The following is a 15188-nucleotide window of genomic DNA, read 5'->3' on the forward strand; positions in this document are numbered from 1 at the left end:
GCCGGTAAGGTCCTCAATGTTTTCACCAGCCAATACCAAAGCAGAGCTCACTCTCTAAGGTTTGGCCGGCCGGGGCGCAATCTTTCACCCACCAGGGCGCTCTGAGGTAGGACAGGACCTGGTTGTGCGAACTGTGTCGGTTGCCTGGCGCCCCTGTTGGCATGGCGCCCTGTGCGGCCGCACAGTTCGCACACCCCTAAGGCCGGCCCTGACGGCAGATAAGGACCATTCGGGCCATCTAATCTGCCCAATTTTTTAAATACTTTCATTAGTCTCTGGCCTTATCTTAAAGTTAGGATAGCTTTATGCATATCCCACGCATGCTTAAACTCCTTTACTGTGTTAACCTCTACCACTTCAGCTGGAAGGCTATTCCATGCAGCCACTACCCTCTCAGTAAAGTAAAACTTCCGGATATTATTTTTAAACCTTTGCCCCTCTAATTTAAGACTATGTCCTCTTGTTGTGGTAGTTTTTCTTCTTTTAAATATAGTCTCCTCCTTTACTGTGTTGATTCCCTTTATGTATTGTTTCTATCATATCCCCACTGTCTCGTCTTTCCTCCAAGCTATACATGTTAAGATCATCTAACCTTTCCTGGTAAGTTTTATCCTGCAATCCATGAACCAGTTTAGTAGCCCTTCTCTGAACTCTCTCTAAAGTATCAATATCCTTCTGGAGATACGGTCTCCAGTACTGCGTACAATACTCCAAGTGAGGTCTCACCAGTGTTCTGTACAATGGCATGAACACTTCCCTCTTTCTACTGCTAATGCCTCTCCCTATACAACCAAGCATTCTGCTAGCATTTCCTGCTGCTCTGTTACAGTCTGCCTACCTTTTTAAGTCATCAGAAATAATCACCCCTAAATCCCTTTCCTCAGACGTTGAGGTTAGGACTCTATCATATATTCTGTACTCTGCCCTTGGGTTTTTACGTCCAAGATGCATTATCTTGCACTTATCCACATTAAATGTCAGCTGCCACAGCTCTGACCATTTTTCTAGTTTACCTAAATCATTAGCCATTTGGCTTATCCCTCATGATTTCTAGATTACTTGCACATTGACAAGAGCTGGTTGGTGTCTGGTGATGTCCTAGTTATATTCTGATTGGAACATCTTTAGCTCACATATGTATGGTATGAACTAATGATTTCATGTTTAAAGTTTGGAGGTCTCTGTACTGTATGTCCTTAAGAATGCAAGGTTCCTTTGTTATGCAGTGTTTGCACAAAAGAATATATGCAGTTAAATTGGACTATACTACTTTAATCATCCACTTGTTAATAGTTTGTAGTTGCGTTAGTGAAGATATTGCAAAATTAAGTATATGCTGTGAAGAAATAACATTGTGTTGCAACCATTATATGAAGCTAACATGCCGATGGACTGTTAGGAAAGACACACGGTAATGACACATTTTTCAATGGATTTTTTAAACTATAAAGTGATACATTAAATTATTTATTTCCCACACTCTGTTGTCATAACTATTAAAGGAACACTGTAGTGTCAGGAATACAAACATGTATTCCTAGCAGCTAGCACTATAGTGTTATATCCTCCCCAACCCCTCTCTGATCGCTTTGAAAAGGTGATTAAACTTACCCTTTCTCCCACGCTGCACCTGTCTTGATGATCTCAGCCTATCCAATCTTTTCCATAGGAAAGCATTGGGAGGCTATTGTACATGCACACCAAAATGCAGTGGTGAGATAGGAAGCACCTCTAGTTGCCGTTTGAGTGACTGCCACTCAAGGCAGCAATGTAAATGCTGCCTTTTATCTGAAAAGGCTGTGTTTACGTTGAAAAGCCTGCAGGCTATAGACACCAGAACCACTACATTAAGCTGTATTGGCTCTAGTGATTATAGTGTCCCTGTAAGTTGAAAAGCACTACCTGTTAATGGAGGGGAAAAAGTCTTCACATTAGCTTTCTATGTATATAAAATGCTATAAAGTGAAATTTAAGCAGAAAGAGAAGCAAATTAATTAACGGTCTAAATTACATGCTCACAGAATATTACTCTATATTGGAGGTCACACAATTGTGTATGGGATGGCTGCCTAACTGAGCGGTACTTGGTCACATGGTCACATTGCAGATTTTCTTTTTCAATGAATAATGGTTTTATTTTTTTTAAATTTACCTTTTTTTTTATTTATACATAAGTATGGAGTGGCTACTTTTTCTTATGGGTAGCAGCATTTTAGGGAATATTTAGCAATTTAAAAAAAAAAAACACAGACAAGAATGTGAATCACACTTGCCAACATTTAGTTGGTCTTGACAGACCTCATCTAAGACACGAGAAGTCCCATCTTGCCCACGACATGATATGTGAATTACTCTGCCCAGTTGTGTTCTTATTCAGTTGTGCCAACACGTATAGTTGAGACATTGAGTTTGATGATGTCACTGCCCTTTCTATATAGTTTTTTGAACCTGTACACATACATTTATGTTACATAATAAAAAGTGTATAGTAGGTATAGAGACATACCTTACCTATCCAGACATTTTGTATCCAGACCTCCATATATTAAGTGTATAGAAATTGAGGTTTTAATCCCTTAAATTTAAAGTCTAAATAATGAAAACTTTAACAGTAATATTAACTGGGGCCTTAGCAAAACAACGGAACATCTTAACGACATGTCCATTTAGGCTAAATGATGGATGACTTATTTTTTCATTTAATGTGAAAATCTTTGAGACCCTGTTGGTAGGAGAGGGGTTAAGGTCAAGTAAAGCATTTCCTTCTATTGTCAATTCAACACAGCCCTCCTGTAATGTTCCCTCCCCACCCTCCCTCCCCTTTCCTTCTCTCTCTCTCTCTCTCACTCTCTCTCTCTCTCTGTTCTTCTGGTTAATATTCTCTTTCTATACGACCGCATAGTGGATCTTGTGATGTTTCAAGGAAACTGCAAAACAGAACATCTTTTCACAATGGTTTCCAGGCCAAGGGAGCAGCTTGAATAAAAACAGCACCGGTGAGTCCATGCTCAAGCTTGCAATAGATGTCCAGGTTTTGTACATTACGAGAAACGTCCCATCTGAATCCTTTGCAGCTCTAGTTGTTGTGTTCATGTGAAAGCCAAAAAAAAAAACTACAATTACCAATTTCTATGGAAAGGAAGGGTTTAGCAACCCACTCCCTCGTCCATAAACAATTAATAAGATCACCAATATCCATACTTCTAAAGTTTGTCATGCATCGACATTCTTGCATACTTATCAGTTTGTGCAGGAACTGACCTCTTCTAGGTCAGGAATATCCCTGAAACAAGAGAAAATGATTAATTAAGTTCAGATTTCTTAAGAGCTCTTAAGGAAGGAATGTGTTTATTTTCCTGTAAATTCATCTCGCTTTTCTTTTTTCTTTTTTGGGAGTAATTACTTTCTAGGAAAGCGCAAGCTATTTTTTTTCTACTTTCCAAAAAAATCTTTTACAACAAATTATTCAGTGTTTCATATATATAGAGAGCAAGAGGAAAAGTTACTTTCTTCTTCTCCCCCCTCTGAAGCAACATTAGGAAACTACAAATAGTTAAGAGTAAGGTTCAGCAATAAACATAGAGAGATGCTCCTCTATTCCTTAGGTAACGGTTTACTCCTGAGATCTTCAGAATAACATGGCTGAGTAATTTGTTACAGAGAAGTTAATCATCAGATAGGTGAGGACCAATAGGTCAAGTGTGACCAAAAGGTAGATGAGCAGAAGTTGTAGAAGTGCAAAGCACAAGATTCTTTGCCAGCCTTGCAATGCATCACAGGACAGGAAGATCTACCTTCTAGCCATGCCTCCTATAGGTGGTCATCAGAAGAGCAAATTAACCTTAAAGTGCCCAGGATTGCTGTGTGTCTTGAGAGAGAATGGAAGAACATTAAACATGCAAGTTTTGGTGTATAGATGCGCAGTTTAAAAGAGCGTTTAGAGATTAGATCATACTATGATGTCTTTGGGGTGAAACAAGAGTGCTTTTATCTGTGTCTCTGTTAAGTGTCTCCATCATTAACCCATCATGTGGCAGTTGGATGTGCGGAGTAGTAAAATAAACAATATACATTATTTATCAAGGTAAAACTGAAGTTATTCTGGAATCGACACTACATTGGGTGTTCTCACCATAGAAAACAATAGTTTTGCTCTAATTTTAACATTGCATTCAGAATTGCTCAGTTTTGCAAAATAGAGCCCCATGTATTGCAAGTGTAACTGGCATTGAAAAGGTGGATGCGAAATGATAGTTTGACTCAAAGGTTCTAAAAATATATCCTCGAGTATTATTGTTAAGCTCTACAGAATAGGTTGGCCCTGTATTAATGCAAATAATAATGATAATAATGATAATCATTCTAATTTTTTTCACTTAGTTGGCGATATTTAGGAAAAAAACACTTGTGATCACACCATGGCCTAAATTAATTTTTTTGTTTATCTTTCTTTCTTTAGCGAATCCATTGCATTGATTTGCATTGGTAATTTTCATGGATATGTGATTTCTAGTAATTTACATGTGTGGATGCTGTTTGGAGCTGTGTAGCTCATGTGACCTGTTCTTGGCATTTATCCAGCAGCAAATAGTTTTATCTGGTATATCGAGAATGATGCCAACTTGCTGCATTCCAGATGCTGCTGTGTACTACAAATGCCATAATGAACAGCCAGGGATGGATCAGCTGTGGCTACATGTCAATTTAATGGCTATCTCCGTGTTTAAGCCACAGCAGCCATGAGATATTTGGAGTGGGCAATAAACACGGATCTGATTACACTGCTGGCAAAAAATCATGTGAAATATCTAGTTCTGTAAAATAGAATGTGCTTTGAAGAATGTTGCTAACACTCTAATACTAAGGGTACTCAATAGTAGAATGCACAGTATGCTGGTTTCTCAACAAATACACAAACAATCATGCTAATATATATATATATATATATATATATATATATATTTTTTTTGTATTATCTTTTTTTTTATTCAAACTCTCATTGTCTTAAACATCACTATTAGATTCTTTAAAAAAAAAAAAGTTTTCTGGATTTCCATTCTGGAAGGACCATTTTTATTTGTGTTTTGTTTTGTTGTTTTTAGAAGGACACTCCAAAACAGTGTATAGTCCTTCCATGGAGTATGGTGCGAGGCACTGCCCTGACTTCCTTGTAATAGTTGTTTGAGAAGTCAGCTATACATTCCCTATTCACACATGTAGCTGGAGAAATCTAACCAAAGACTTCAGCTACTTCCTGCTGTGTGAAGAATTCACTGCAGTAGCTGTAAATCTCGTGGAATGGAAACTGCGAAGATTATATGTTTCAAACTAAAATATATTAGCATTTTAATACGCATTAATAATTAGGCTTAACTCCAGTGCAGAGTGCTGTATAAAGCACAGATAGTGTGTTTAATAGGTAAAATATCACACCGATTCTGTGTTATAGACATTATTGCTCAGTACAGGATATCACGCAGAGTCAGTGATATTAAAACATTAAACAAAACAGGTTCACAGCTCATTGATGACGTCTCTATCTTAGTATGTGTTTCCTTTTTCTACAATGTTACTGATTGGTTGCTGAATGATTATATATTAATAATATTATTATATTATAATAAAGTAGCTCCAAGCAGTTTGTTGCTCATAAACATATTCAAATACAGTAACTATTTCCTGGAAATATAACAGTCACAACTAACATCACTTGTGGTCTCAGAAACTGCAAGAATTTTACCATCAGCATTTTATTGGAAACAATAGCTAAAGTTCAATCTTAATTCTACGTTAATATTCAGCAACGTGAGTTGTCTTTTTCTTGTGTTTTAATATGAATGTGTATGGTTCGGTCTTGAATGTTCCTTTAATTTGCTTTTGTGAAACTGGTGTTAGGAGAGGAAAGATGAATAGCAGCTGGTGGGTTAAGTAATGCTAGTGGATGCTCCCTAACTATTCCCGGAGTATTTCATCACTCAGAACACAACAATGATGGGAATGAGGCTAATCTAGACTAGAAGTGGATATACGTAGGTTACTTTACACCTATGTTTCTACACTGCTAAGGATGCGACTGCTTTAAATTTCAATTGACAGAAGTATAACAGTTAAAATAATATTTACAGGGACATCACATAGATCGCTAGAATTTGCTCAAAATGATTCTACGATTTGGAACAACTACTCTCTGACTGTTAGCATGTTCCAAAAGTGAGTGCTGTTACTATGATTTGCTCCTCATCAAATATAAAAACCAACAAAAGGTAACAATTTAACATCTCTTATTTTATTCTATTCTCTCTCGAAAGTAGATCCAATTCAAAGCATGGCTACATTGGAACAGAGCGAGTTCCATGTTTCAGATTATGTTTATCCCTTAGTAGATCTACTATTACGAATTAAACATTGTTCCAAAAGATTGGATATTCCTGTTCCTGATATGTGAGTAGCATTTGAGGTCCAAGTGAACGAGCACACAAATGCCAGTGGAGGGCGGGGCCGGGCCGCCGAGCCGAGCGGCAGCCATCCATGCCGGCTCCGGCTCTGAGCTGCTTAAATATACCAAAATATTCAAAAATAAGACACCAAAAGCATACCTGGAGTAAGGGAGAGGCACAGGAGCAAAACGCAGGGACACCTGCTAAGCCACAGCCGCGCACCCGAGTAACCGGAGCAAGCTGGGCCCATGAGGCCTACACGCACACGGCAACGGCAGGAGCCACGAGACCAGATGGCTGAGAGAGAGAGAGGGGAAACCGGACCCGGCCCCGCTTCCCCCCCCTCGGGCCGGCGGGGGTGATCCCGGCCCACGAGTCAAATCTCCGGAGACTGGAGGCAGGAGTGCTGCAGAGCGGGGAGCTCCCCCCACGCCAAGATGGCCGCTGAAAGCACACGCCGCAAGGAGGGAAGCGAGGTTGCCTGGACCCCCGGTGTGACAAATCCCACGGCTGGACCCCTCCAGGCGGCTGAATGGACGACACGGAGCCGGCCTGTACCCCAGGATTTGGTGGTGGTCCAGGGAGGGATGCCCCCAACTTTGCGAGCCCTGTGTCGTCGGGGCGAGCTGGACCCCCGGCGGACCGGTAGCCGGGGAGGCGAACACCGGCGACAAGTGTGAGACCGGAGAAGGGTGAGGCACCTAGGGGCTGGAGCTCCGACGGGGAACTGTGGGAGTTGGGGAGGTGCAGGGGACAAGGGGCCGAGGACTTTTCAGGGGTGGGAGTCTGCCGGACTACCGACATCCCTGAGTGCCCACAGCACTGCAGTGCACCCGATTACACGGCCGGAGCAGGCCTGGAGGGGGAAAAGAGGGGGACAGATGCACCGGGGGTGCTAGAGAGACCTTGCACTGACCGGCCAACTGGATAAATAGGGGCACACCTGACATCAGCATTCCAGAGGCCACAGTAGAGAGCAGCCTGCACCGCTACAACCTATCCTGCCAGGCACTACTTTGCCACCTCCAGCGGAGAGGCTCAATTAATGCCGCTATACAGCTCTACTTCACCTGAGCACTGTCCCAAGCAAAGCATAAATAAATCAACGAAGGACTGACAAGGCTAATGGGACTGTTTCTTGATACTCCGTTTGTGAACCCGTTCTCTCTGCAATTTTTGTTTTTTAGTTTTTACTTGCTTTGCTTATTTGATATCAGCTAGTTATGGTCAAGCTAGCTCAAAATGCCAAAGGAATTCATAGTATTCCCATAGTATTAGCGATTAAGGATATATAGGCATATGTTACCCAGCATATCAGAGTTTTAATAGACTAAGTGATATTGACACATCTAATTTGAAGTGTTTATATACTTACTGAACTTGCGCAGGGTAGCGCAGCGAGGACATGACGTTATGTTTTTAAATGACTACCATAAGCTCCACATGTTTCCTATTGCCTATCTACCTGCCTGAATACTACATTGTATATGCTATGCTATGCCTAAGAAACCACACGTGCACGGACCAACCAATGCAAAACACATACACAAATCAGCACACAAAGCACTCGCACAAACCAGTACACAAAGCACTCGCACAAACCAGTACACAAAGCACTCGCACAAACCAGTACACAAAGCACTCGCACAAACCAGTACACGAAGCACTCGCACAAACCAGCAAACACAAAGCACTCGCACAAACCAGCAAACACAAAGCACTCGCACAAACCAGCATACACAAAGCACTCGCACAAACCAGCATACACAAAGCACTCGCACAAACCAGCAAACACAAAGCACTCGCACAAACCAGCAAACACAAAGCACTCGCACAAACCAGCAAACACAAAGCACTCGCACAAACCAGCAAACACACAGCACTCGCACAAACCAGCAAACACACAGCACTCGCTCCAACCAGCTAACACACAGCACTCGCTCAAACCAGCTAACACAAAACACTTGCACAAACCAGCTGACATAAAGCACTCGCTCAAACCAGCTATACAGGATATGACAAATCCGCTTCTGCGTAAGCGACGAAATGTTTGCACCTCTATTAACCAATGCTTATGCCCCTGCGCGGGCAACTACTTGCTTTATTACAAATCAGATTGCTAAATGCGTTTATATTGTGAAAACAATAAAAATATTCAAAACAAATGCCAGTGGATACTATACTGTATTTTTCATCAGCATTGAGATAAAGTACAAAAAGGTAAAAGAATAGCGATAGACATTTTTTTTAGCATTGTCTATCAATTTAACTTGCCTAACTACTTATATATGAACTCACATTTCCCCCAACGTGACACCATATTACGTGTACCATAACAGATATATTTTTAAAAGGTCTTTTGGGCAGATTTTTATCTATTGGTTCCCCTGAGTTCATTTGTTGGAATCTCTTTACCATATATTCCATCATTTCTGGTCCTTACCTATTCGCCAACAAAGATATATAATGTATATGTTAAATACATACCTGTGAGAATAAATATTTGTTTAAACCATATGTAAAAGCACATCATTCAGCATACTGCATATATGATGGGACAATGTACAATTTGTATTAATCAGCAAAGATTATTATGGGTTGTCCCTCTATGTGACAAGTATTGAGTATATTCCAATCACACATCTGTGACCGATAAACCCCCAGTATCCCATGTTTATATTTATATTATAAATCATAATACACTGATCTCCAGTTGTAGGTTTTCTGGATACTTTGCCCAGCACATTTTATTTTATAATGAAAAAAAGTGGTCAACTGATCCAATCAAACTTACGTACGAACGTTCCCCTGAGTTCCAACAACAAGATGCTGTAGTTACCCATTCATGCCTTGACAGGGGGTGTATCAGTCAAACCTATAATGATTTTCAATGGAAACCAGATGTTTTTAAGAACTAACTTCAAGGGGCCAAGGATTGCATACATGTTAGAGAGTGTTCCTTCATTTTCTGTTTCTGTGAACCTTGACTTAAAGCAAAAATTCATTGGTCCTTCTTTTCAGAATTATTCAGAAAACATTACTTTCTTTCTGTCTTCATTTACACCTGTCAGTTTATCTTAGGAATCTGATAGAAATAATCCACATTCTAAAGCATTTTAGGTTATTTGTCTCTTTCTTCCTACTATATAAATTGAGGCAATGTCTGGGTAGCTAATGTGTTCTTGATCAGAGTTACATGAATGTAAACATAGAGATACTTATATAGAATTGTATCTAGAAAGAATACTGTATTATTATTATTATTATTATTATTATTATTATTATTATTATTATTATTATCATTATTATTATGTAGCGCTGTACAATGGGTGATGGTCATTTTTGTTAAGAAAAAGTAAGCATGTATTTTATTATATATTCTTATGTGAATTTAGTTCTAGGAGATACATATACACAATGGATTCCGGGGGAATGAGTGGGCAAGAACAAGTTTGGAGTTTATTATATTTGAACATTCAATAAATCTAAGTAGACTACCATACAAATAGTTTCTTATAGAACTTTATTACAAGCTATTTACTACTTAACCCCTTAAGGACACATGACATGTGTGACATGTCATGATTCCCTTTTATTCCAGAAGTTTGGTCCTTAAGGGGTTAAAAAAACTAAAAAAGGAATGAGAATGATTTACACAATTGCGTTTTTTTTCTCTCTCTGAATATCCTATTTTTCTCCATAGTTTAATCCCCCATGCTTTCAGGTGCCCTATCCTCAGCCAATTAAATTCATTAAAGTACTCTACCCATGTCATTAAAACGTATATATCTCTCCCCATTTAATCATTTTCTACATCACTGATTTCAAGTTTTCATTCTCACTCACACTCACAGTTTGGTCTATGACAGGTTAGGCAACCTTCAGCACTCCAGATGTTTTTAACTACATTTCCCTTGATGCTTTATCAGCATTATGGCTGTAAAATCATTATGAGAGGTGTAGTCCAAATCATCTTGAGTGCCGAAGGTTGCCTACCCCGGGTCTATGTTGAGAGGTTGAACAGCAACAGTACCTACAGTCCATCACAATTAATCATCGCTATGAGCAACAGCTACAAATAAGAAACTAGAAACTTTAAAAATGCTCAATACTGCCATCTAACATTTGCTCTCCTACATTGTAAATGACCCGTGTGGTCATGTCCAGGCTGATATTTAATGAGGACCAGAAATATTTGCTGCTTAATTTTATCTTAGTTTGTCAATACTCAGTGCATTTGTTTCGGGCCAACCTTTAGGCAACCTTTGTCACTCCAGATATTGTGTACTACATCTCCCATAATGCACTTATAGCCAAAAATGCTGGCAAAGCATCGGGGCGATGTAGTCCACAACATCTGGAGTGCAGAAGGTTACCTAACCCTGGTTTAAGCAGCTTGCTCAAATCATGTGTTTAAAGATGCCCCAAGCTTATTGAATATTTATTATTTAAATAGATTTCAAAAGAAATGAGTGGATGAGTAGACATCAAAAAGGAAGTTCTCACTTTTCAGTAGCCCGAAAGAAATACTACTTGAGTATCAGTACAATGAACATATTGACCTACAATTAATTACCAGTATTTTGGCCGTTGGCTAAACAGCACTGTTCTTGCTTTTGAAACCTGCTCATTACATGTTTAACAACATAACATGTTTTCCTAGCAGAAAAAGAAAACAAAACAAAAAAAGAACTGCTAATTCTATTAGGTTTACTTATACTAAAATATGCCAGAACTGTGAGAATTCTGAGAATCACAAAATTACTTTCTGCTTTCAAATAGAATGATACAAATCCACCCAAAAATGCTTTTGTACAGAACCAAAATTTAAAAAAGAAAGCAATATACACAAAAAAAAAATCTTAATAGACTTGGTAGTAAAGATGTTAAAGGTAGAGCCTTAGTCAATGTAAATTAAGGGATATTAATCACTGTTTAGAATCTAAAACAGTTGTGGTAAACATTTAGACCCCTGATGCTTAGCATCATGGGAAATGTAGTTTTAATACATCTGATTTGTAACCTGTTATTGAACTGGAGGAAAAAAGGCTTGTAAAAATGATCGGAATTATTACTCAGTCATTATGAAACTGCATAGGTGCAGATACTGTAAACAGTTATTAATCACGTTTACGAACTGTGTAAAAAAAGAAATTGTAAAAATACTTTTTAAATACAGCAGAGATTTGTCAAATGCATTCTCAGGGGTTTGCTCATCTTTCAGGCGTGTTTCCTAACAGTACTAACATTAATTGTACAATATTATGTTTACGCTGTTATGCTGATTATACTAATCATTCATTCCACTAAGAGTTTGTAAGATTTGCAGATACAGTTGGTGCCTGCTGATTGAGATTAGAGCGGAGGTGTATTGATAGAACCATTTCTACTAATGTTAAGATATGTAGTTGCTCAATGCTTGAATTGGGTGGAAAATAAGAGATTCTAGTAGATCCTGTACTAAAAGGAAATCAGACTCAATGACTTAATATAGACGAATATACCAGCAAAAGTCCAGATCTATTAACCAGTTCAATATATAAACTGGTGAGCCAGAAAGTTACTTATTAACCTTTGCCTGCAGTTATTCCTCTGCCAATTCATAGTAGTATACACAACAGTATTAAGGTATATGTTGAAATCTAGGCTTGGGTTGCAGTCAAGATACAAAAAAACAGAAAACAAGCACCCTGACTTGTTAGGCTCTGCCCACTTAACCCAATGTACTCAACCCCTGACCCAGCAAGAAATGCCATGTTCAAAACCATAAACCACTTTAACTCCAACTCTACTTACTGATGCCATTACCCAAGGACAGTGTTGAAAGACAGGATAATTCATTGGCATGTGTTCTGCGGAATCCAGATGACTGGCATCAGAAAAGCTGGTAATGGGAGTTATATATTTATGTTTTAAAAATGTCTTGACATGACTAGTTGCTCAGCCTATAACTGAAGATATAATCAAGACACACTTTCTTCTAACACACACACTTTCTTCTAACACACACTTATTATTATTATTTTTGGTATTTATATAGCGCCAGCTTATTCCGCAGCACTTTACAATAAAAGGGGAATATAACAAATGCAACAATTCCGAAATGTCACAGGAACAATAGGTAGATGAGTACACTGCTCAAATGAGCTTACCATCTAGAGGAGGTGGGGTATAAAACACAATAGGAAGGGTATTATTGAGAGAGGCAGAAAATAAACATGGTGGGAAAGTAGCAGAACTGGAGGTGAGAGTGGAGTATGGCCATTTAGGAGAGAGCGAGAGGAAGGTGTGTGAGATAGAAGTTACTCTTGGAGGCCATATAAGCAATCCTAAAAAGATGGGTTTTGAGGGACTTCTTAAATGATTGAAGACTAGGGGAGAGTCTGACAGGGAGTAGGCATGCCGTTCCAAAGGAAAAGAACCGCCCGTGCGAAGTCCTGCAGGCGTGAATTTGCAATAAGGGTGCGAGCAGCAGACAGAAGAAGGTCACCAGTAGAGCAGATAGACCGAGAGGGGTCATATCTACGAATCAGTGAAGAGATGTAAGAGGGGCTAGAGTTGGTTATAGCTTTATAGGTAAGGGTAAGTATTTTAAATTGACACCTGTAGGGTACAGCAGTACCCAGGCAGTGTAAGGATGGACAGAGGGGTGAAGTGTGAGAGGATCGCCAGGATAGAAAGATCAGCCTAGCAGCAGCCTTCATCACAGATTGTATGCAGGCATTACAGCTTCTGGGGAGACCAATTAGGAGAGCATTGCAGTAATCCATGCAAGAGATTACAGTATGAACAAGCTCCATGACAGCACCTTGCATAAGAAAGGGGCGTATGAGGGCAATGTTTTTAAGTCTGAATTATTTAGCAACAGACTGGACATGATATGCAAAGGTTAGGCCAGGATCAAAAATTACACCTAGACAGCCAACTTGCAAGGATGGTGTGAGGCAGGTACCATCAACCTGCAGGAAGAGTGAAATCAATAGTCCTTACCATGCCAATAGATTATATATAACTGGGCAGCTGTCTAGAGAAAATTATCCTGATAAAATTGGAGGTCTCCAATGCTCTACTGCAAATCAATATAAAAACAACATAAAAATGTCCTGGCTCTATTGCATCAATATTATTAAGAGAGAAATATTTTATATTACAATTTACTGCTCTCGTGTGGGTAATATTGTTAAATGTGGAAATAACCACCAGTCTGGAAACATAAAATGCAGGGTTTCTACAGCAGATAAACTGTTACAACTTCTAATTTTGTGTGAAACCTAGTGGGATTCATAAAGTATGTCAATTATATTGTAAGCAACGTGTACAAATACCAATGATCGACAAATAGAGGGTTAACTCAATAATTTCATTCCCTCCAAAATTGCTGTTTTAGTTGATATAGTTGCTAATAATGTTATCATAAAACAACTTCTGAAAAGATTTGGGATGGCATCAAGATCCAGGCTGTTGGTTTTGCAAAGCATTGCATGGCATGAACAATATGCTTTCTGCTGTAAATGTGAAAGGTCCGAGCAGTATTGTCTGTTGTATGTACAGCACTGATCGAGCATCCGATAACTCACCTTTCTGACTGTGTGACAATACACATTCAATAGATACTTTTTTGAAAAAAAATTCTGTACTGAAGTTTCAAATACAATTTGGAATGTCACATAGAATATGCAGGACAATACAGGCTGGATTTGGTATAATCCTAATGCTTTGAAAATGCAAATAAAAGATAACGTGAATAACACCTCTGGGATTTATAGCTCTGCGGTGAGTAAACTAAATCCCAACCCTCTCATTGTTTTCAAGGATATAGTTCAATATGTCCAAGGAACAACATCTGCTAAGCAGGGGTAATGGCACACACAATTTATCAAGTGGCAGTTATTTCATTCATTAAAAAAACATGGATGAAACTGCTTAACAATGTAATTAGGTCATGGTGAAGCTTGTATTTCTTTGCCAGATTGTATCTTTCCTGTTTCCTCATGAATGGAGCTAAACCCATGCATGAACATATAAGAAAGTGTCAGAGAGTGTCAGTGAGTGCCTTGTATGATCACATATTTCTGGTCATATGGGAATCTTGTTCAGTAATGACCACTCTATTTAACATTTCAATATTTTTAAATTTGCTTGGTTATTTCATCTGTTTAGATTTCTTTTTTCTTGTTAATATCATTTTTATTATTCTTTTTCAAGCTGTTTCTAAAGTTTAACAAAATGGGGCACGCAGGTCCCCTGGTCTGCCAAGTGTCTCTGGTCTTGCAGAACACAAAATAGCAATATGTTTTTTTTGTTTGTTTTTTCAAAGAATGGAGGTTTGTACAATATGTCTTTAACACTGTTTTGTAGCACAATTGAATGAAAAGACAGTCTTCTGGCATTCCTATTAGACAACCAAGTCGTATAGGTATTGTTACAGTATTTTCCCAGTGGCTCTCAGGAAGCAGATAAGAATTGCTTATCATGGTATCTGTTTAGATTTATATTACCTCCTTAAAAAAAAAAAAAAACTGCAAGAAAAGCTTAAAATCACACTGAAACATATCTTTATCCCAGCTCCAAGAAAGCCTCTTCATAATACTTCAAATCTGCCTACTTTGAAGTCATCAAGCTTGATAGCTATTGACCTATCAAAAGCTTCTCACAGAAGCATTGAGGACATACTGTCCATGTGTGGCTATCGTCAAATTCTAACCATCCAGTGCTTTTCATAGAAAGGCATTGAACCCTACAACATGCACG

At 38.8% G+C, this 15188-nt stretch overlaps 1 protein-coding gene across 2 annotated transcripts in view; it reads left to right on the plus strand.

The window, feature by feature from the left end:
• The first annotated feature begins 2866 nt into the window (after positions 1-2866).
• HDAC7 (histone deacetylase 7) overlaps positions 2867-15188 on the plus strand; it is a 288082-nt gene continuing 275760 nt past the window's right edge. For both annotated transcript variants that reach the window (XM_063428246.1, XM_063428264.1), the window contains exon 1: positions 2867-2996. The gene's annotated coding sequence lies outside the window, so the exon portion shown is untranslated. The remainder of the gene's footprint in view (positions 2997-15188) is intronic.

Source organism: Pelobates fuscus, chromosome 1 (genome assembly GCF_036172605.1).
Source record: "Pelobates fuscus isolate aPelFus1 chromosome 1, aPelFus1.pri, whole genome shotgun sequence".
Classification (NCBI taxonomy): Eukaryota; Metazoa; Chordata; class Amphibia; order Anura; family Pelobatidae; genus Pelobates; species Pelobates fuscus.